The sequence below is a fragment of the Oryctolagus cuniculus genome, chromosome 4, assembly GCF_051225735.1.
Source record: "Oryctolagus cuniculus isolate XC-2025 breed Fujian yellow rabbit chromosome 4, ASM5122573v1, whole genome shotgun sequence".
In the NCBI taxonomy this organism is placed as follows: domain Eukaryota; kingdom Metazoa; phylum Chordata; class Mammalia; order Lagomorpha; family Leporidae; genus Oryctolagus; species Oryctolagus cuniculus.
Window position 1 is genome coordinate 67,226,784 of NC_142870.1, and position 23,505 is coordinate 67,250,288.

The following is a 23,505-nucleotide window of genomic DNA, read 5'->3' on the forward strand; positions in this document are numbered from 1 at the left end:
AATTGCCCTGCAGGTAACTTTTCTGGGATTAATATATATTTTGAATTTTTAAAAAATTATTTATGGGGCTGGCAATGTGGCATAATGGGTAAACCGCCACTTGCAGTGCCAGCACCAGTTCAAGTTCCAGCTGCTCCACTTCCAATCTAGCTCTCGGCTATGGCCTGGGCAAGCAGTAGAAGATGGCCCAAGTCCTTGGGTCCTTGCACCCACGTGGGAGACCTGGAGGAGGCTCCTGGCTCCTGACTTCGGATCAGCTCAGCTCTGGATGTTGCAGTCATTTGGGGAGTGAACCAGCAGATGGAAGACCTCTTGCTCGCTCTCTCTCTCTCTCTCTCTCCCCCTCTGCCTCTCTGTAACTCTGCCTTTCAAATAAATAAATAAATCTTTAAAAAATTATTTATTTGAAAGGCAGAGTGATAAAGAGAGGGGGAGAAACAGAGAGAGAGAAAAGAGAGATATATCTTCTATCCAATGGCTCATTCACCAAATGCCTGCAAAGACCATGGCTGGATCAGGCCAAAGCCAGGAGCCTGGAGCTCCACCAAGGTCCCACATGGATGGCAGGGGCCCACATGCATTGACCATCTTCCGCTGCTTTTCTAGGGACATTAACGGGGATCTGGATAGGAAGCAGAGCAGCCAGGACTCAACCCAGTACACTAATATGGAAGGCTGATATTGCATGTGGCTGCTTAACCTGCTGTCTCACAATGCCAGCCCCTGAGTTACTATTATTTTTTTAAAAATCTCTAAAAAGTGAGTGGTAACATTCCCTTGGTGTAGTTTGCTAAATTAACTTCAGAGAGCAGAAATCCAGGCACATTCTATGGTTTTATATCATATTATAAGTAGATGTTGTTTCAGGAATATTTGAAAGATGCTCACAGCAGACTCCACTTGGGGACTCTGGTCACATCGAAGACCCCTTTAACTAACCCAGGGGTGAGCCTACACCTTAGTGCCCTGCCCTGAACCCTCCCTGTGCCCACTCATGATCTCTCCCTCCTGAGTTCAGTCTCTTGCATCTCCTACAGGGGCAAGAGGACTTTAGAGCTACCTTAAATCCCTTCCTCTGGACTTTAATAATGCCCTCAGGCAGCACACACACACTGAGGTGGAAAGACACAGGGTACTATCCCTGTTTCACAATCCATGGGACCTTGGAAAAGTCACCTCATTGATCCTCAAAATGCCTCCCTTGTAGAAGAAACTAACAAAAAAGATCTATTCTCTGTCACTTCACGGGACGCTTATCAAGAAAACCTCAGATAAAGTTGGTGAAAGTTCTTTGGCAATTGTGAAATACAGTACAGAAAATCTCTGAGCCACTGCCTGATCATTTTCTAGGGTGGCCATAAAGACCATTTTTCATGGCTGTTTGGGAGCAGGAGCCTGATACTTATTAATAATGAATCTTTCCTGATATCACATTTTCTTAAAAATTGAAATTGAAGGGTTGGTGCTGTAGTGTAGAAAGTTGAACCTCCACCTGTGATGCCAGCATCCCCTATGGGCATCAGTTCAAGACGTGGCTACTCCACTTCTGATCCAACTCCCTGCTAATGGCCTGGGAAAACATCAGAAAATGGCCCAAGTGCTTGGGCCCCTGCACCCATGTGGGAGACCTAGAAGAAGCTCCAGGCTCTTAGCTTCCGACTGGCCCAGCCCAGCCTGTTGGGGTCATTTGGGAAGTGAACCAGTGAATGGAAGATTTCTCTCTCTCTCCCTTGTTCTGTTTCTCCTCCTTTCTCTGCAACTCTGCCTTTGAACTAAATAAAAAAGTCTTTAAAAAATAAAAAAATACAAATTGAGGCTTGAGCATTGAAGCCTTATAAATATTAGAACTCTCTCAAATTTGAGCTGAAGGACCATGAAACCACTGCTTTGGTATTTAATTGCAATAACTTACATTCTTCCACTCCTTCATACAGTGATGCAGCACAATTATTTGGGATTGATTTATTGCTTTGTTGTGAAAACTTGTTTTCATCGATCTTTTCCCCTCACTGCTCTTCTTCCCTGATTGATTTGATTGTTAGAGCTTTGACTCCATCTCCTAAGATGGATTGGAATAATTATCACAACCTGCTGTTTAATCACTCTGCCACACAATTACTGCTGCTATTGTGCTCTGCATTCACACTTTATTAGCTGTAGTAATTGTGGTTGAGTTTAATAATTTAATAAGGCACTTGGAGATGATAACTTGGTCGTTATTCAGGGGCACTTTTGTGGAATTTGCTGGCTCCTAAGCCAGTGAGAGACTTAGTACTCCACCCTCCTATTCGGTAACCTTTTAAGAAGTGCTTGAGCATTCCATGTTTCAGTCAACTAAGTTCGTAAATACTCAATCTGCAGAGGTGGAATGAGATACCTCACAGGCCACAGGATGCCAATAGTTTAGAAGATCAAGCTTGCAAAGGGGTCATACCTTTCCAGGGTGCTACCATCCTTAAGGCCCGGGGTATAACGAGGCTGTACTATAGAAGAAAATAACACTGTTCTTTGTTAATTGTGTCTCTTTTTGCTTTTTGATAAGCCTGTAAAGCTCCTTCCCCAAGTGTTCTTTTTCTCTGAAATCAGCAGAAGCTGAGCAGGGTAACCTTCAGAAGTAAAATATAAAGCTTTCACAGTGTGAGGGAGGGCCACCGTGTTTTTCCTACTCTCACCCTTGTTGCACAGAGTTGGGAGAATTCTCTCTACCCCCACTGGAACATGCACCCATCTTGTCACTTCCACCTCCATAAGGGACTGGGACAGTGTCGGGTGCTGCTCTGGACTGATCTAAATTCATTCTGAAACTCAAGATGGGGCTCGGTCCTGATTCTGCTGCATGTGAATCACATACTAAATTATCCAATCAGTGTTTTGTTTCCCACATAATGCAGACAGCCCCACTTGTATGTAAAGATGGTTTAAGTTCCCATAAAAGAACACTGTTTTACTGTTAACTTGTATTAATAGTCTGCTATATCCATACTGCCTAGATTGGAAGGAAAAACACTTTAGAAGCTAATTCTGATTTCCTCCTTTGTTTTCCACTTTAATCACAATTATAGCATTTACTAAATCAGTTGGAAAGAAAACAGTTTTTAAAAAGCACTTGTTATTTAACAACGCATAATTCTTCCCTATCTCCCTTTCCCTTTCTTTTACTTTTCCTATTCCTTTTACTTCCTCATATGCTGTGACCTTCTCTCTCTCTGTGTTTCTCTCTCTCTCTCTCTCTCTCTCACACACACACACACCCCCCATTGATTCCATTACTTATTCTAATTATCTTACTTGTCAATATCCCCAGTTTGGGAGTTTACAATTTGGACAAATGATAATCTGTTCACCATGGGAAAACAAAATATCAGATTTGCTTTGAGATTTACAGCCATACAGTTCCCATCTGCCTTTTGTTTTTTATTTTTTTCTTTTTTATATATTATATTGTTTAATGACAAAAATATTTTAAATAATTATCAAAATAACCATTTGAATATTTGTAACAGATATGCTAAATTATGTCATGGTAACAAATAACTCCCAAATTTCTATGACTTAACCCAACAAATGATATAATACATTATGAGTTAAAGAGCTCCATCAGCTTTTCTCCAACCAGTAACTCAAACTCCAGGCACTTCTGTTATGGTCAATAGCTGTGATATTTTGATATGTTGATTTAGGGAGAAGAGGAAAAAAGGTTGAAGGATCACGCTGGACATTGTTAAGGGTAAGTCCAAAACAGAGACTTGCATCAATCTGGAAACATTCCATGAGCTGTGAGCCAGTCAGGCTGCCTCAACTCACTGAATGGGGGACTGTTGAACATAATCTTGTTCCATGCCAGAAAAACAAAACAGTGTAGGGAAATGTAGAGTCATCACTGTAACACGGAAAGACAGAGAGAGATCCTAAGCCAGGAGCCAGGTGCTTCCTCCTGGTCTCCCATGCAGGTACAGGGCCCAAGCACTTGGGCCATCCATCACTGCACTCCCCGGCCACGGCAGAGAGCTGGACTGGAAGAGGAGCAACAGCGACAGAACTGGCACCCCAACTGGGACTAGAACCCAGAGTACCAGGGCCGCAGGCGGAGGATTAGCCTAGTGAGCTGCAGTGCCAGCCTTTTGGTTGTTTTTTGACATTACACTATAAGAAAAAAATTAGAATATAAGAATTTTTATGTGAAATTCTCTTTAATAGCTTACATTTAAAATAAATACTCTGACAATGACATGATCAGCCCTTGTCTAGACTGTTGAGGAACAACTTACTATTTTATTCCTTTTAGTATTTTTGTTGTTGTTGTTGTTGTTGCTCTGTTTGTTCTACATAAGACCACTGGTTGAACTCTGTAATCAATGCACAATCATTCTTAGGCATTTAAAATTAACAGAAAAGTGATCTCTGTTAAACATAGGAGTGTGAATAAGAGAGGGAGGAGATAAATAGGTTGGCACATGCTCACTCGGACTTACCTCCAATGGTGGAACTAGAAATGTGCCAGAGAATTTCAACTCAATCTTACCAAGGAGGCAGGTACCAATGCCAGCGCACTTGGTAAAGTGATAAGTATAAATACACAACCGATCAAAAAGATAGGGTATGTGTCGATGAGATTTCACAAATAAGACCAATGTAAGCCACTAATGAAGGATAGAATTAAAAGGGAGAGAATGATCCTGCGGGGGAAACAGGACACACAGCAGACTCATAGAATGGCAGCACTCCTGCCTCAGAATCAACCCTTGGGACATTCGGATCTGGCTAAAAGGTCCATGAGAGTCTCACAGGCATGGAAAGCCATGACACGGTGGCAAAAAACAATCTAAATGAAAGATCCTGGTGAACAAGACCCCAGCAGAAGGAACAGGCCATCAAGGAGAGAGGCGCCTTTCTCTGAAGGGAGGAAGGAACCTCCACTGTGACACAGCCTTAACTAAACAAGTTCAGAGTCAGTGAACTCAAGGGGCTTCCATAGCCTAGACAGCTCATAGCAAGAGTCTCGGGTGATTGCTGACATCATAAATAAGAGTGCCAATTGTTAAATCAACAACGGGAGTCACTGGGTACATGCTCCCCACGTAGGATCTCTGTCCTTAATGTGTTCTACTATGAAACTTAAAAAACAACACTACTAGTCGAGCAATACCCTATACCTTGTGCAGTTGTGTGAGTGCAGCCTGTTGAAATCCCTGCTTAGTATATACTAAGTTGATCTTCATTATATTAAGGTAATTGAAAATGAAACTCGATGAAGGGCGGGATGGGAGAGGGAGTGGGAGAGGGGAGGGCCATGGGAGGGAGGGAGGTTGGGGGTTGGGGAAGCCACAAGAATACAAAAGTTGCACTTTGTAAATTCACATTTATTAAATAAAAAAAACCACTATATAACAAACAAAAAAAAGAAAAAGAAAAAAAAAGAACTTAATACTTCACCCTTTTAGTATTTTTTATGTTCTACTTAAAACTATTGGTTGAACTCTGTAATTAATACTCTTAGGTGTTTAATTAATGCTAGAACTAGTACTCAAATAGTATTTTACACTTTGTGTTTCTGTGTGGGTGCAAACTGTTGAAATCTTTACTTAATATATGCTAAATTGATCTTCTGTATTTAAAGATAATTGAAAATTAATCTTGATGTGAATGGAAGGGGAGAGGGAGTGGGAGAGGGGAGTGTTGTGGGTGGGAGGGAAGTTATGGGGGGGGAGCTATTGTAATCCATAAGCTGTACTTTGGAAATTTATGTTCATTAAATAAAATAAAATATAAATAAAAAAAGAAATACTCTGCAAAACTTTTTGGAATTACAATTTTTATTGTTTTTTTGTTATGCATAAGAATTCTTTCTCAATCCAACAGCACCTCTATTAAGGAAGATGTGTTGCCTGAAGAACAAATAGCAAATGTCAAACATAGAAGACCTGGTAAGACTCCCTAATACAAAAGTAAAGTTTTTTTATTTCTTTTAACAGTGCAGTTGACGAGTTTAAGAAGAGATACCTGCATCAGAAAGAAATCTAATATTTTTCAGTTTCCCTTCATTGATAACTGTAGACACAGAGAATGGTTGCGGTAATTTTGCATGCAAGTCTGTCTGACCATGACAGATAAAGGGTCAACAGCTGCTAACTTCTTTAGTGTGAGTCACCATCTCCTGATCTCCCCAAGCATTCACACTGATATCCGACTCAACTTGTTTCTAGAAAATCACAGTGGATTCTTTGCCTTTTGAGTTAAGAAGGAGGGAGCTAGGACTCTATAGTATCTTTTCTTCAAGAGTGTAACTTTAGTAGAAGCTTGAGATATAAGGATTTCATGATCTGTTGTGATATGTTATAAACACTATGCATTTTCCAGAGATACTATACTATTTGATTTTCTTGTGTATAAATACCAATTACATACACCACTCCATTCAATTCCAAAGAGTATGCATGCAAACTGCTAACTCATTGATTTCAGCCCAGTGGAACAAATTTTGGGTTTTTGGCTTCCAAACTATAAGAGAATAAATTTGCATTGTTATAGCCACCAAATCTGTGGTAATTTGTTCTGGTAGCCATAGGAAGCTACTATAAGTGATATCAACAATAGACAGCATGTATCAACAATTTGCTCTTTCATGTACTAATCAAGAACTATACTAAATATTCCACAAGGATGTTTCTAATGTTATATTCACAAAACAATGTAAGGTAGGTATTAAAATTATTCAGGAAACTAAGGCTCAGAGAATAACTGATACTAGACCTAATCTGACTCAAAAAATGCTTTTCTTTGAACCTGTGCAAGGAAGGTGTATTACAAAGCTTTCATTATGACCATGGCGCCAAGTGACGCATATTCACAGTTCCTCGTCCAGTGTCCGATGCCACAGGGACGTAGCCACTGTTGGCCCAGATTATCTTGAGAACAGACCAGTGACAGAAGCTCCATAGTGACTGGAGCCCTCCACCTGTAAGATGATGTCTCCACCAGCAAGAAAGCCATCACCAGGTGTGGCCTCTCAAACCTAGACCACAGTCACAAGCCAGGGTCTGCATTATCAGGAAGTGGAATCAGGAGCTGGAGTTGGAAATTGAACCTAAGCACTACAATAGGAAACTCTTCTGGATCCAGTGGCCGTGAATCGGAGGACCTACTGGGAGAACAAGGTCGCCCACCGCGCGGAAGCCGAGCCGCGGGACCGAGCTGTGGAAGCCGAGCCGGGGGACCGAGCTGCGCAAGCTGCAGGGTCTGCGTGCCAGTGCTTGAAGGGGAGTGCGTGCCACACAGACAACAGCGGGGAGACTTGGGACGTCCAGGGCAATGAGTCCACACATCGGTGCTGTAAGGGGAGCGGACCTGCGTGGAGAGCGTGGGAGCCCACAGTTCGGGACACCAGCGGCAGACTCAACACACCAGTGCTTGAACGTGAGGTGAGCCAAACCTCAATAGCCCAAGACACCGGCAGGCAAGTGGAGAGAGGAGACTAGAGGGAACGACCCCCGGGTGGGGGGGGGACTTCACCAGGCTAACTGGAAGAGAGAGAGAGGAAAAAAAAAAAAAGGTGACTGGTACGGACACGGGTTTCTCTCTCTCCGCTCACCTCTCAAGGGCGAGCAAGACAAAGAGCAGGCGCCATCTTGGACATACGTCATAAGCAGAGCGACCTCAGGTCTGCACCGGCCCTGAGCCTAGCAGAAAAACCTGACTCTGGGCGGGACGAATTAACAGGAGATTAGGACCTAGTAAATTTGTGGTGCTACTGAACTGAGACTGTGAAAAAAGAGACAGTGGGGGAGAGAACTCACGGAATTCACGTGAGCACTCCCCAGAGACGCTACAATTCCGTAACTTTGGCAACCCAGTGGGAGACTGAAGGAGAATTTGAGCCCACTCTGAGGGCCAAACAGATTCCCTGTGTGGTCCTTGGGAAAGAGCTTCCGATCTCTGGCTCCTGCGGGTATATCATTTGCCTGCTAACTACCTCCAACTTCATTCAGCTGTGCAGAATAACTTCCCTTTTGAATCAAAAAAAAAGAAAGAGAGAGAGAGAGAGAGGTTTACCATGCCTAACCTGGGAGTGTCACCTTTGGCACACCAAACAGAGCTCTCAGGCCACACCCATCTCAAGCTCCATCAAAAACAGATAGTCCACTTAATCTAGAGTCATAGTATAACAAGAAAAAGCACCACAGTGAAGAAACCAAATATCTCCAATATGCCAAATAACAAACGCAAAAACCAAGGTAATTAAAACAAGGAAGTCACCATGAAGCCCTCAAATGAAAAAGACACCCCAATTCAAGATTATGAGGATGATGACATAGAAGAAATGCAAGAAGCAGATCTCAAAAAATTGATAAGAACATTAAGAAGTTCTCAAAAACAAATTCTTGAACTACAGAAATCCTTAATGGACAAGATAGAACATCTCTCTCATGAAAATGAAATATTAAGGAGGAATCAAAATGAAACGAAACAACTAGTACAACAGGAAACTGGGATAGTGACTGAAGTGAAGAATTCAATAGATCAAATGACAAACACATTAGAGAGCCTTACAAACAGAATGGGTGAAGCGGAACAGAGAATATTGGACTTAGAAGACAGAGAACAGGAAAGGATACAGTCAAACCAAAGAAAAGAAGAGGAAATTAGAAATCTAAAACATATTGTCGGGAATCTTCAGGATACTATTAAAAAACCCAACATTCGGGTTCTAGGAGTTCCTGAAGGCATGGAGAGGGAGAAAGGATTAGAAGGCCTTTTTAGTGAGATATTAGCAGAAAATTTCCCAGGTTTGGAGAAGGACAGAGAAATCCTAGTACAGGAAGCTCACAGAACCCCTAATAAACACGACCAAAAGAGATCCTCACCACAACACGTTGTAATTAAACTCTCCACAGTGAAACATAAAGAAAAGATCCTAAAATGTGCAAGAGAGAAACGTCAGATTACTCTCAGAGGATCTCCAATCAGACTCACAGCTGACTTCTCATCAGAAACCCTACAAGCTAGGAGGGAATGGTGAGATATAGCCCAGGTACTAAGAGAAAAAAACTGCCAGCCCAGAATATTATATCCTGCAAAGCTATCATTTGTGAATGAAGGTGAAATAAAGACTTTTCATAGCAAACAGAAATTGAAAGAATTTGTTGCCACTCGACCAGCCCTGCAAAAGATGCTTAAAGATGTGTTACACACAGAAACAAACAAACACGGTCATCAATATGAAAGAAGGTAAAGGAAGGAAACCAAGGAAGGAAAGCTCACAGCAAAAGATCACAGGGAATTCAAAGCATATATTAGAACTTATCTTTGGCAAATGGCAGGGCAAAGTTACCACTTATCATTAGTCACATTGAACATTAATGACCTGTACTGTCCAGTTAAAAGACACCAATTGGCTGATTGGGTTAAGGAACAAAACCCATGTATTTGCTGCTTACAAGAAACACATCTTTCCAACAAAGATCCATACAGACTGAAAGTGAAAGGCTGGAAAAAGATATACCATGCCAACAGAAATGAAAAAAGAGAGGGCGTAGCCATCTTAATATCAGACACCATAAACTTTACCACAAAAACCGTTTAGAGAGACAAAGAGGGACACTATATAATGATTAAGGGATCAATTCAACAGGAAGATATAACAATGATCAATGTATATGCACCTAATTACAGGGCACCGGTTTATCTAAAAGATTTGTTAACGGACTTAAAGGGAGACTTAGACCCCAATACAATAGTACTGGGGGACTTCAATACTCCACTCTCAGAAATAGACAGATCAACAGGACAGAAGATCAACAAGGAGACAGTAGATTTAAATGACACTATAGCCCAAATGGATCTAACAGATATATACAGAACTTTCAATCCTACAGCTAAAGATTTTACATTCTTCTCAGCAGTACATGGAACCTTCTCTAGGATTGACCACATACTAGGCCATAAAGCAAGTCTCAGCAAATTCAAAAGAATTAGAATCATACCATGCAGCTTCTCAGACCATAAAGGAATGAGGTTGGAAATTAGCAACTCAGGAATCCCTAGAGCAAATGCAAACGCATGGAGATTGAACAACATGCTCCTGAATGAACAATGGGTCATAGAAGAAATCAAAAGAGAAATCAAAAACTTTCTGGAAGTAAATGAGGATAATAGCACAACATACCAAAATTTATGGGACGCAGCAAAAGCAGTGTTAAGAGGGAAGTTTATATCAATAGGTGCCTACATCAAGAAATTGGAAAGGCACCAAATAGATGAGCTTTCAATTCACCTCAAGGATCTAGAAAACCTACAGCAAACCAGACTCAAATCTAGTAGGAGAAGAGAAATAATTAAAATCAGAGAAGAAATCAACAGGATTGAATCAAGAAAAACATTCCAAAAAAATCAGCCAAACGAGGAGCTGGTTTTTTGAAAAAATAAAAAAAATTGACACCCCATTGGCCCAACTAACTAAAAAAAGAAGAGAAAAGACCCAAATCAATAAAATCAGAGATGGAAAAGGAAACATAAAAACAGACACCACAGAAATAAAAAGAATCATCAGAAATTACTACAAGGACTTGTATGCCAGCAAACAGGGATACCTATCAGAAATGGATAGATTCCTGGACACATGCAACCTACCTAAATTGAACCAGGAAGACATCGAAAACCTAAACAGACCCATAACTGAGACAGAAATTGAAACAGTAATAAAGGCCCTCCCAACAAAGAAAAGCCCAGGACCAGATGGATTCACTGCTGAATTCTACCAGACATTTAAAGAAGAACTAACTCTAATTCTTCTCAAACTATTCACAACAATCGAAGAAGAGGGAATCCTCCCAAATTCTTTCTATGAAGCCAGCATCACCCTAATTCCTAAGCTGGAAAAAGATGCAGCACTGAAAGAGAATTACAGACCAATATCCCTGATGAACATAGATGCAAAAATCCTCAATAAAATTCTGGCCAATGGAATGCAACAACACATCAGAAAGATCATCCACCCAGACCAAGTGGGATTTATCCCTGGTATGCAGGGATGGTTTAATGTGCGCAAAACAATCAATGTGATACCCCACATTAACAGACTGCAGAAGAAAAACCATATGATTATCTCAATAGATGCCGAGAAAGCATTTGATAAAATACAACACCCGTTCATGATGAAAACTCTAAGCAAACTGGGTTTGGAAGGAACATTCCTCAATACAATCAAAGCAATCTATGAAAAACCCACAGCCAACATCCTATTGAATGGGGAAAAGTTGGAAGCATTTCCATTGAGATCTGGTACCAGACAGGGATGTCCACTCTCACCACTGCTATTCAATATAGTTCTGGAGCTTCTAGCCAGAGCTATTAGGCAAGAAAAAGAAATTAAAGGGATACAAATTGGGAAGGAAGAACTCAAACTATCCCTCTTTGCAGATGACATGATTCTTTATTTAGGGGACCCAAAGAACTCTACTAAGAGATTATTGGAACTCATAGAAGAGTTTGGCAAAGTAGCAGGGTATAAAATCAATCCACGAAAATCAACAGCCTTTGTATACACAGACAATGCCATGGCTGAGGAAGAACTTCTAAGATCAATCCCATTCACAATAGCTACAAAAACAATCAAATACCTTGGAATAAACTTAACCAAGGACGTTAAAGATCTCTACGATGAAAATTACAAAACCTTAAAGAAAGAAATAGAAGAGGATACCAAGAAATGGAAAAATCTTCCATGCTCATGGATTGGAAGAATCAATATCATCAAAATGTCCATTCTCACAAAAGCAATTTATAGATTCAATGCAATACCAATCAAGATACCGAAGACCTTCTTCTCAGATCTGGAAAAAATGGTGCTGAAATTCATATAGAGGCACAAGAGACCTCGAATAGCTAAAGCAATCTTGTACAACAAAACCAAAGCTGGAGGCATCACAATACCAGATTTCAGGACATACTACAGGGCAGTTGTAATCAAAACAGCATGGTACTGGTACAGAAACAGAAGGATAGACCAATGGAACAGAATTGAAACACCAGAAATCAATCCAAACATCTACAGCCAACTCATATTTGATCAAGGATCCAAAACCAATCCCTGGAGTAAGGACAGTCTATTCAATAAATGGTGCTGGGAAAATTGGATTTCCACATGCAGAATCATGAAGCAAGACCCCTACCTTCACCTTACACAAAAATCCACTCAACATGGATTAAAGACTTAAATCTACGACCTGACACCTCAAATTATTAGAGAGCATTGGAAGATATAGGTACCAGCAATGACTTCTTGGAAAAGACCCCAGAAGCACAGGCAGTCAAAGCCAAAATTAACATTTGGGATTGCATCAAATTGAGAAGTTTCTGTACTGCAAAGAAACAGTCAGGAAAGTGAAGAGGCAACCAACAGAATGGGAAAATATATTTGCAAACTATGCAACTGATAAAGGGTTGATAGCCAGAATCTACAAAGAAATCAAGAAACTCCAGAACATCAAAACAAACAACCCACTGAAGAGATGGGCCAAGGACCTCAATAGACATTTTTCAAAAGAGGAAATCCAAATGGCCAACAAACACATGAAAAAATGTTCAAGATCACCAGCAATCAGGGAGATGCAAATCAAAAATACAATGAAGTTTCACCTCACCCCGGTTAGAATGGCTCACATTTAGAAATCTACCAACAATAGATGCTGGAGAGGATGTGGGAAAAAGGGACACTAACCCACTGTTGGTGGGAATGCAAACTGGTCAAGCCACTATGGAAGTCAGTCTGGAGATTCCTCAGAAACCTGAAGATAACCCTACCGTTTGACCCAGCCATCCCACTCCTTGGAATTTACCCAAAGGAATTTAAATTGGCAAACAAAAAAGTGGTCTGCAGCCTAATGTTTATTGCAGCTCAATTCACAATAGCTAAGACCTGGAACCAACCTAAATGCCCAACAACGGTAGACTGGATAAAGAAATTATGGGATATGTACTCTTTAGAATACTATAACGCAGTAAGAAACAACGAAATCCAGTCATTTGCAACAAAATGGAGGAATCTGGAACACATCATGCTGAGTGAAATAAGCCAGTCCCAAAGGGACAAATACCATATGTTCTCCCTGATCGGTGACAACTGACTGAACACCAAAAAGGAAACCTGCTGAAGTGAAATGGACACTATGGGAAACGGTGACTTGATCAGCATAGCCCTGACTGTTAATGAACAACTTAATACATTTTCCCTCTTAGTAGTTTTTTTGTCTGTTCTACTTAATATGACTGGTTTAATTCTGTAATTAATACACAGTTATTCTTAAGTGTTAAAAATTAACTGAAATGTGATCCCTGTTAAACATAAGAGTGGGAATAAGAGAGGGAAGAGATGTATAATTTGGGACATGCTCAAGCTGACTTGCCCCAAATGGTAGAGTTAAAAACATACCAGGGGATTCCAATTCAACCCCATCAGGGTGGCATGTACCAATGCCATCTCACTATTCCAAGTGATCAATTTCAGTTCACAATTGATCATAATGAAAGGACTAAGAGTCAAAGGGAGCACATAAACAAGTCTAGTACCTGCTAACACTAACCGATGGAATAAATAAAGGGGAGAGTGATCTAACATGGGAAGTGAGATACTCAGCAGATTCATAGAATGGTGGATGTCCTAAACAGCACTCTGGCCTCAGAATCAGCCCTAAAGGCATTCAGATCTGCCTGAAAAGCGATGAGAGTATTTCAGGCATGGAAAGCCAAGACACTCTGGCAAAAGATCTCTGCGAGTGAGATCCCAGTGGAAAGAACAGGTCTTCAAAGAAGGAGGTACCTTTCTCTGAAGGGAGGAGAGAACCTCCACTTTGACTATGACCTTGTCTAAACAAGAATCGGAGAACTCAGAGGGCTTCCATAGCCTTGGAAACTCATGACTGGAGCATAGGGAGACTACTGATGCCATAAACAGGAGTGTCAATTGGTAAAGTCAACAACAGGAGTCACTGTGCACCTACTCCTCATGTAGGATCTCTGTCCTTAATGTGCTGTGTATTGAGATTTAATGCTATAACGAGTACTCAAACAATATATTTCACTTTGTGATTCTATGGAGGTGCAAACGGTTGAAATCTTTACTTAATGCATACTAAACTGATCCTCTGTAAAAAAAAAAAAAAAAAAAAAAAAAAAGAAATTGTCAACTCCCAACTTGACTCTCACTGGGATTAAACATGACAATAGGTCTGATCTGATTTCATCATCATTTAAAAAAAATCATCTATTATTTTTCACTTTATGTTTCTGTGTGGGAGCAAACTGTTGAAATCCTTACTTAATGTATACTAAGCTGATCTTCTGTATATTAAGATAATCGAAAATGAATCTTGATGTGAATGGAAGGGGAGAGGGAGTGGGAAAGGGGAGGGTAGTGGGTGGGAGGGACGGTATGTGGGGGAAGCCATTGTAATCCATAAATCGTACTTTGGAAATTTATATTCATTAAATAAAAGTTAAAAAAAAAACAAAAAAAACACAAAGCTTTCATTATTCCAGGACGGAACTACTGATGTCTCCAGAGGTACCTATACCTTAGAACTTAATCAAAACTTCTGATGTGTGAGGCAGTGGATGGAAGTGATTATTTATTCATTCTTAGGGGACATGGGCAATCCTAATTGGCATCTTCACTGATAAGCTAAACACTCTCTACAGAAATAAATTTCTGTTATTTATAATAAATTCTGTTATTTATCGCCCAGCTAATGAGCTCTTTACCGTGTTCTGGTGAGTTGTACAAACTAGCTCAGTGCATGTGGGTACATTTGAAAGAAGCTACTCTTGCTGTACAGTCTTAAGAAGTAAAATTCTAAATTAACTTAATCAAAAACTTTTAAAGCTTCTACTCATCCAGAAATCCCACCATACACTCTTTAAAGCAGGCAGTTTTGAATAACATTTATCAGCACAATAATTTTCTTTTGTCCTCTTATCTATCTCTTTAGAAAATCATTGCTTAAAGTATCTTAGTTTATCTATTTCCCTGGTTTTCTGTATTGAATTGTGTATCCATCCCCAAAAAGATACACTGAAGCCCTAACTTCTAGTGCCTGTGTGCCTGATATTATTTGGAAATAGGGTATTTGCATATGTAATTAGGTTAAGATGAGATTATTAGGGTAGACCGTAATCGATCATGACTAGTGTCCTTATGAGAGGAGGAAAATCTCCTAGGTAGACAGAAACACACATGGATACTGCCATGAGATGTCAGAGATAGAAATTTTAGTAATGCAGTTGCAAATGAAGAAATACCAGGGACTGATGGCCACAACCAGAAGCTAGGAGGGGGCAAAGCAAAGACATTCTTAGAGAGGCAGCATGGCTTCCGTGATATCTTGATTTTGCACTTGTGGCTTGCAGAACTGAAAGAGAATACATACCTGATTATGTATGCTACCCAGATTGTATAAATTCATTGTGGCAGTGCTAGAAAACTAATACGGTTTGTGATGGAAAGGTTGCTATTTAACAAATAGCCAAGAGATCAAGATGTTGACTTTTATAAGGATCTGCTAAAACATTCTACCTCTCAATGCATTCTAATTCCTGGGGCAAAGGGAATACTATACTCCTTAAGGCATTGTAAAATCTAGTATTACTCACCATCTAAGCAATACCTTGAAAGGTGGAGGTGATGGCACTATTTATCTGACCTGGACTGACAAATCAGGACACCCAGTGTGACAGACTAGAGTACACCACTTCTAGGCAGGGATCGGATCCTTTATTTGAGAGATCTTGGAGCCTATGATTCACAGGTAAATAAGTTTATAATTTACATAACATATTACCTTTGTTGGATTTGTTTAAATTCTAAAGATAAGACCTTCTTGTTTTTATTATTTTTAATTCAATGTCAGGTGTAAAATTGTTTCCTTTCATTGTATCAAAGTTACTAATCCCAATCCATCTCAGCTCATTGGATTCAGGGGTGATAATCCTGATCTTTAAGTTTTTACTCAAAATATTAAATACTCAATGGAATACTAGCACTAATGTTGTTGGTTTATGTTGAGCATACATTTGTAATTTGTAAATCAGTATAAGATTTTTCTAGTCTTCTTTTAAGTGTCAAAGGACATCTTCAAGAACCTGTAATAAGTAGAACTCCAGGGCTTAACTATCACTAGTGTAGTAGTAGCTACAAATGGAATAATTACAAATGTAATGCATTTTATTGAAGAACAAAAGGGAGCTGACACTTCTGACATTCCAATGAATAATTTCCAATCTCAATTCTTCACACAATTTAGAGTCTGTAAATAAGATTATACCATGTAATGGAATGCACAGTTATACTCTCTAGTAACAATTCTTCCTGTATGGACTCAAAAGTTATACGGCATAAGTCATCAACATGAGTTTCATGTTCCTAAGCCTGGAAAAGCAAAATTTTAAATTCACGTGGTAATGTCTACTCAACATTCTTCAGGATTATGAACAGTGCAGTTCAGAAGGCTTGCCTCCTAGTGTCTCATTCCTGTGCACTGTGTGCCTCTACTTTGGAAATTTCATTTAACCTCAGGTGGTGACAGAGCACTTCGGTGTAACCACCCAAAAGTCATTTTGATTTAAACAGAAAGCTAAAATAATCTATCTTTATATCTTATTTCTTTACAACTATTTTGCTAAAAAGACTCAAATGACCATATTCTATTTCAAGGAGTCCTCTGATTACCTTAAATACATTGTTCTCAAGTTGAAATATGAAAAATAAGTTTTTATGACACCTTTTTATCACCCAGGTTAATAGTGAACTAAATAGACTACTAGGGAAAGATTTATTTTACATTATACTTTTTATACAAGAATTCATAGCTATATAATAAAATTATGTTGATAAAAGGTACCATCTAGGTTGGTGTAGGGAAGGCATACATCATTCTCATTAGCATTTACTTCTGTGTATTCATGGCCCTCTCTAGTGACTATAATAGGGTAGTTTGATCTCTCTTATAGTTGTATGCATTCTCATGTGACCTAGCTTCTTTCTACAGATACTTTTGGAGTGCACATTTTTGTAATTTTATAAATCAGAGCTCCATACACACTAGTCTCTCTATACACTGCACGATGGCAAGGCAAGATCAATATCTGTCTCAAAAGACCCTGGGACAAATCCTCTTTATAGGTGGGGTAGCCCCCCTCAATATAATACACTTATTTTTTAAAATTTTAGTGGGATGGAATAATAATGTATGACTTAAGTAAATCCCACCAAGATCACTGTGTATCTTTCTTAAAAAACCCATTTCAAAGTATTGTAACAAATAAAATATAAAACAGTTGTCAAGTTCATATAATTATAAAAAATATGAAAAACCTGTGTTTTGGTGTTGCTATAAGACTACAGAGAGAGACTGACCATTCCTTATATGTGTAATGAAATAAAGGAATTAGTGTTGTCACAACCCATCCTGCCTGCCCCCGGAGAATTTATACCAAGGGTCAATGTACTTTTTCTTCTTTTGGAGCTTATTTATAGTTCTTTGAACACTCTGTAACTACTTCTCATAAGGGTTGGAAGTATACATCTGCTCTAATATGAGCAGAAGCTTGGAACTAAGCATTAAGATCTGAATGCACAGTAACACTGCTTCAAGTCAAGACTAAAGAGAATTGAATGACATTGGACTTTTCTCTAGCACTCTTTGCAACATAAAATGGCTGCCTTGGCACCTATTACATGATATCCCATAAGTGCATGCAATTTTTGTGTGTCAATTAAAAATTAAACTGTACATATATTTTAAAGCAAAGTAAAACAAAAACTAACTCTAACTCAGAGAGGGGAGGCATCCCTAAATTTGCAAATTGACACACATACACATAAATATTCTCCTGTTTGTCCTTCCTCTTTCTTGCAGAGCCAACAGTATCCACAGGCTGATACACATGGCTGATTCCCTTAAGACTTCAAACATCTCTCTAACCCTGAGGAATTCAAGAAGTCAAATATTTTCTGTCAGAGTTTTCAATGCATCTTGAATGCATGCATCTTTCTGATAACCTCAATTGCATTGTTTTCGTTATAGTGTGCCTGGAAGATGGTGCCAAGGAATTGTGGGCTAAATGAATGAGTCAACCTTATCTTGTACCCTTTGAAGATCTGTGATTAGATTAGATGGTGGTGGTGGTGGTGGGGTGGTGGTGGTGTGCGTGTGTGTGTGTGTGTGTGTGTGTGTGTGTGTGTGTTGTGTGGTGGGGGAATCCAGCTCAAGAATCTCTTAACATTAGCACTTGCTAAACCAAGTCACAGACTGTATCAGAACTTAAAATTTAAACAGATACTCTCACTTTAACAAAAGTGCAACTCAATGGGACTAAATCTACAGAGACTCTAGGTTCAGAGTAGGAAAGAAACCCTTCTTCCACAAGCATAAAGAACATTATTTGTGAGATGACTATGATTATTTTCTCCATTCATTTACATAACATGGTGCCTTAGCCGCATGCTTTCCAATGGACCTTGACGCTGGCTTATCTATGTCTCCTCTCTGTGTAATGTGATCTCCCCCCTAGGTCAAATTGTCTGTTGCAGGGAGGCTCTCAGCTCTTTATGGAAATATTTGCATATTCTTTTCATTTCCATAGAAACATTGCCACTGACTCAGAACTGCCTCTGTGTTCTTAAGACAGAGATATTTATCTTTCAAACAGTGGGTTATGCATGACATCAGATAGACTGGAGCATTTTCTGTGCAGTGCTCAACTAATGTGACTCTCCTTTTTAAAGGAATTTATGATGGTCCACCCTTAGGTTATTTATTTATATTTTTGCTCCATGACTGCTTTTCTAGTAATGAGTTTAAATATAAGCAACATAAACCCATCTGGAAATAAAATTATGCACTAGCTTCACGACAAAAGATAATTACATTATAATCAAGCTGTCATTTTTGGAGATAGTAGGAGATGAAGCGTGCTATAAACTGACACAGAAAGTGTATAGATTGCTATTTCAAATATCCTCCATAATGCCAGGGAGTACAAAGATTTCTAGTGCATAATATCAGATTTAGTAACTGGAAAATTCCTGGGAGTTACCGAGTATCTACTTTGTGAGAGTAATGGCTAATAGTGTACTCAGAGGAAGAAAGGCCAGAAGCAGAGTTTCAGTAGTCTAGCTTGGAAGTGAGACTGGCTACAATAAAACTACTTAAGTTGTATACAGTTTCAGAGCATGAGCCTTAATTTTTTCATTTTTAGCCCGTTTTTATTCTTACAGTGTCATCTTTACTTCACAGGTTGGCAGGAGCTAGGTACTGGGGTCTTCTGACTCGTTTTGCAGAATGTGGATAGCTGTCTGACATGGCAGAGGAAGCATATTTTTAGGGGAAAAAAGACTGTCATTGAGGCTATTTTTTTTAACACTGTGAGCTCAATTTTCTCCTGCAACAATGAGTTGGGTTATTGGTTTTTCATGACTGTAAGAATTTTTGTCTTTTTTCTGGAGATGAAGATAACTACTATGATAAAAGAACATGGTCTGCTTCAAACCCTGTACTTGGCTGGACCATCAAGAAAATGGCAATCACATAATAGAGACAGGAACAGAACAGAGACTGACTTGTCAGAAAAGATGCTACTAACACTCTTCCTGTGCCGTGGCTTCTTTCATAATGGGAAAACTGTCACCTGTGAGAAAATGTGCTGGTTAAAGAGAACTAGGAGAGTGGACTTCCATTTATTCCTTTCATGGACACCATTATAACCCTAAGGGGTCAGAATGTCTCTGTACTAAGGGCTCTATGACCCCACAGTCCGAGCCTCACCTGCTGAGACCTTGTAAACCCCTGGCTACGGATGACTGCACAGTCAGTGTAATCAGTTCTCTGCATTCCCAGCCTCTCTGCATTCGAGGCACTGAATTTTTCAGTCTGCACTCAGTTCCCCCCATCCACACCCTCATCCTTATTCCTTAGTGAATCTGGAACAAGACATGGGGTACCTTGCTACTAAAAGTGTGGTGATTATTTCAGCAATATCATCATGGTCTAAAAGCTTGTTAGAAATTCAGAACATGAACCCAGTCCCACATCTCTCCACAATACGAACATGAATTTCAATGAGATCTCCAGGAAATTCATATGCACGTGGAAGTTTGAGACACTGTAATTAGTAGATTCAAGCTACCAGCTGGTATGATTTAGCTTCAGTTTTGCTGTACTTATACTAAGAATCAGGTATATATGGGATTTGCTATGTTTTATGACCTAACTTACATACCTGGGCTTAAACTCTGGATTTCTGCTGCATCCAGAACACTGCCCAGAAGCCCAGGCTCTGTGTCGGGGTCTGATCTTCCTGATTCCAACATCCAATAGGACGTTTGATGATGGAGGGATGGACTTGTCTCTGGTACCTGGCTTTGGTTCATATTTCAACAGCCAGGTTACAGAAACTATGAATGCCACTAACCTATCTTCCTCTAACTACTGCCGACTGTTCTGGTCCATGACAACTTCCATATTGAGCTGCTTTGTATGTTGTCATAGTTTCAACTAAGACGGACTTCATCATGTCCATGGTAAAAACAGCAGTACCAAGAAAGGTACTCCTGGTCTCCCCATGTTAATGACCATGTTAGTGTCCTCTAGATATAATCGCACTATCCTTATTTGCTTCATCTTTCCCTAGCAAGCCTCCCAACTACATTCAGCTGAGTTTTGGCAACTGATCATTGAAAGGCTTCTTAGATATGTTTATTCCCTTATTTTGGAAGCATGGGCTCCCTGTCACCTTTTGTGCAAAATATTTGACTCAATGGACAATACAATCTATGTGTAATCAAGCTATAGATCTAGTCTTAGTCCATTTGGTATTTCTCATCAAAATACCCAAGGCTAGTAAATCATAAAGTAAAGAGGTTTATTTGGCTCATGATTCTTTGGGATAAAGAGTTCAAATGGAATTACACTAGTGTCCTGGTGAGGGTCCCCTGGCTTTGTCACAATGTGGCAAAGAAACAGAAAGGGATTGGCTGCAAGCAAAAAGGGACCAGCACGTGGTCCTTGCCAAACACCAAGGGCCAAGCACAAGAACCTTTGGGGGACATACTCGAACATACTCGAAATGAATTGTGTGGGTTTCTTGTCTTCGTGCAAGAAAGAATTCAGGCATGAGACAGACAGCAAAGTAGCAAGGTATATTGGGGATAGGACATCCATCAAACAGAAGGGACAGAGAATGCCCGGTCACTCAGACTGAGGAGGACAAGGTTACATGGTTAAATGGGGAGAATATACCTAGCAGGTGAGGCGGGTGGCCCAAGAGAGAGCTGAGGGCTGCATATGCGGTCTTTGTTCAGATGGGTTTTTCAAGGGTCTAGGCCCAGTTATTCCTGCCATTTCTCTTTGCCCCCTCCCCCTTCTCCAGGACAAAGGGTTTGCTGAGTGTAAAGTAGGACAGTTCCTCCCCAGGTTTACTACTCAGTGTTGTCAGGCTGAGGCGGCTTCCTGGCAGAAGAGCTTCTAGGGTGCCTGCCTTGGAGAAGGCTGCGAAGGTTTTATTGCTCCCTGTTATCAAGCCAGGTAACCCATTTGGTGCTGAGGCGAGAGGACTGTCCTGGGGAGCTTCCCTGGTGGAGAAGCGCTGAGACCACATGGAAAGTTACCAGGGTCTGGGCAGGACTTTGCAGTGTAAACTCTGGGCTGCTTCCAAGGTGAGCTTCTGCAGGTGCTGTTGCATCCCTCTCAGGCCCATCTCAGACACACATAGGCTAATTTCTAACTTCCTGACTAACAAAACCACATCCAAATGCTAACAGATACTGTAAGGATTAATGATGGGATGATACACATACAAAACACTAACTGAAAACAGAATGAACATGAATAAAAATGATGATGGAGAAGAATAATTACCAGGGCCGGCGCTGTGGCATAGAGGATAAAGCCACCACCTGCAATGCTGGCATCCCATATGGGCACCAGTTCGAGTCCTGCGTGTTCCTCTTCTGATCCAGCTCTCAGCTATGGCCTGGGAAAGCAGTAGAAGATGGCCCAGGTGCTTGGGGCCCTGCACCTGCATGGGAGACCCTGAAGAAGTTCCTGGCTCCTGGCTTTGGAATGGCGCAGCTCTGGCCTTTACAGCCAATTGGGGAGTGAACCAGCAGATGAAGACGGACCTCTTTCTTTCTCTCTCACTGCCTCTCCTTCTCTCTTTGTGTAACTCTGACTTTCATAAATAAATAAATCTTTTTTAAAAAATGAAGAATAATTGCCTTGTGGCTTTTACATCATGAGATACAGAATAGGGCCCAATAGACAATCATGAATGATTCCAAAATGGAATTGCTTTTCCAAAAGGAAACTCTTCTGAAAGATAGCAAAAGCGAGCACTTGATTCTTGTTTGCTACATAGTAGAGATTGGTCTGACTTGTACTCTGCTAAAGGGAGTGACTTAACATATCAATGTGTTATGAGAGTCTATCCTTAGGATGGCTCCAAACACTGACCCTGAGCATGATGTTACCAAGGGTTAGATAAGGCAGAGAAGACAGAGCCACAATCGCCACAGAGAATGTTAAGAATTGCTATTTTTCCCCGTTAGCACAGGATAGCAAACAACATTGCTGAGAAAATGGGTTATTACAATAATTATTTTTTGTTTTTTCTCAATATCTCGCTCTAATTTAATGAACTACATTGATGTTTATTGATTTATAATGGAAAATATACTGGAAAAAGTGAGAGAGAAAGGAGGAAGTTATATTGGGTAAAGCAAGGTAAGATTTGAAAGCATAGTCATTTAGACAGCAAGAAATACAAAGGAAGACTCAACGATCACTCACACACACACACACCCCCAGCTGGTTGTATATTAAGCCAATGCTCATAACACAGAATGCATCATTTAATTATGAGCAAGTGTCCTTGTAGGAGTATCAGTGTTCCTGTCTAGATTTTTACTCTCTTTGACAAAGCTCCATCTCAATGATATTGTGGAGTAATATTAGGTATTAATAGATATTATCATGTAATATTTTATTAGTATTAGATTATTGTTATTAGATTTAATTAACTAATATTTATTATACATTTACATAATTTCAGCCTTATGCTGAACACTGGGTTGTATTAAATCATTTATGCACGACTACAAGTGAGGTTTCAGAATTTGTGGTATTAGCTATTGATTTGTAGTTAGCCTAAGTAGGCTACATAAACCCTACCATGAGGTTTGGCTAGGGTCATGGTTATAGGGCAACAGCAAAAGGCACTGTAGAGTAAAGGTATAGTCTGAATATTTGTGTCACCTGAAAATTCCAGTGGTGAAAACCTAAGCACCAAACACTGCATCTGATGGTGCCTTGACCTTGAACATCTAGGCCTTTACAAAAATGAAAATTAATTTTCTGTTGTTCATAGCAACCTGAGTTACAGTTGGTTATAACAGCCCCTCAAAATGAAGACAGCATATTAAGAAGTTAGAATCTTAGCAAGGCATAGTTTGTTCCCTGG

The 23,505-nt window shown here is 40.0% G+C and overlaps 1 long non-coding RNA gene across 1 annotated transcript in view; it reads left to right on the forward strand.

The window, feature by feature from the left end:
* The window catches only part of LOC149127004 (uncharacterized), a 62,682-nt gene that overhangs the window by 37,775 nt on the left and 1,402 nt on the right, over window positions 1–23,505 (forward strand). The window contains exons 2-3 of the long non-coding RNA XR_016232429.1: window positions 3,681–3,727; window positions 5,860–5,924. This is a non-coding gene — a long non-coding RNA (uncharacterized LOC149127004). The remainder of the gene's footprint in view (window positions 1–3,680; window positions 3,728–5,859; window positions 5,925–23,505) is intronic.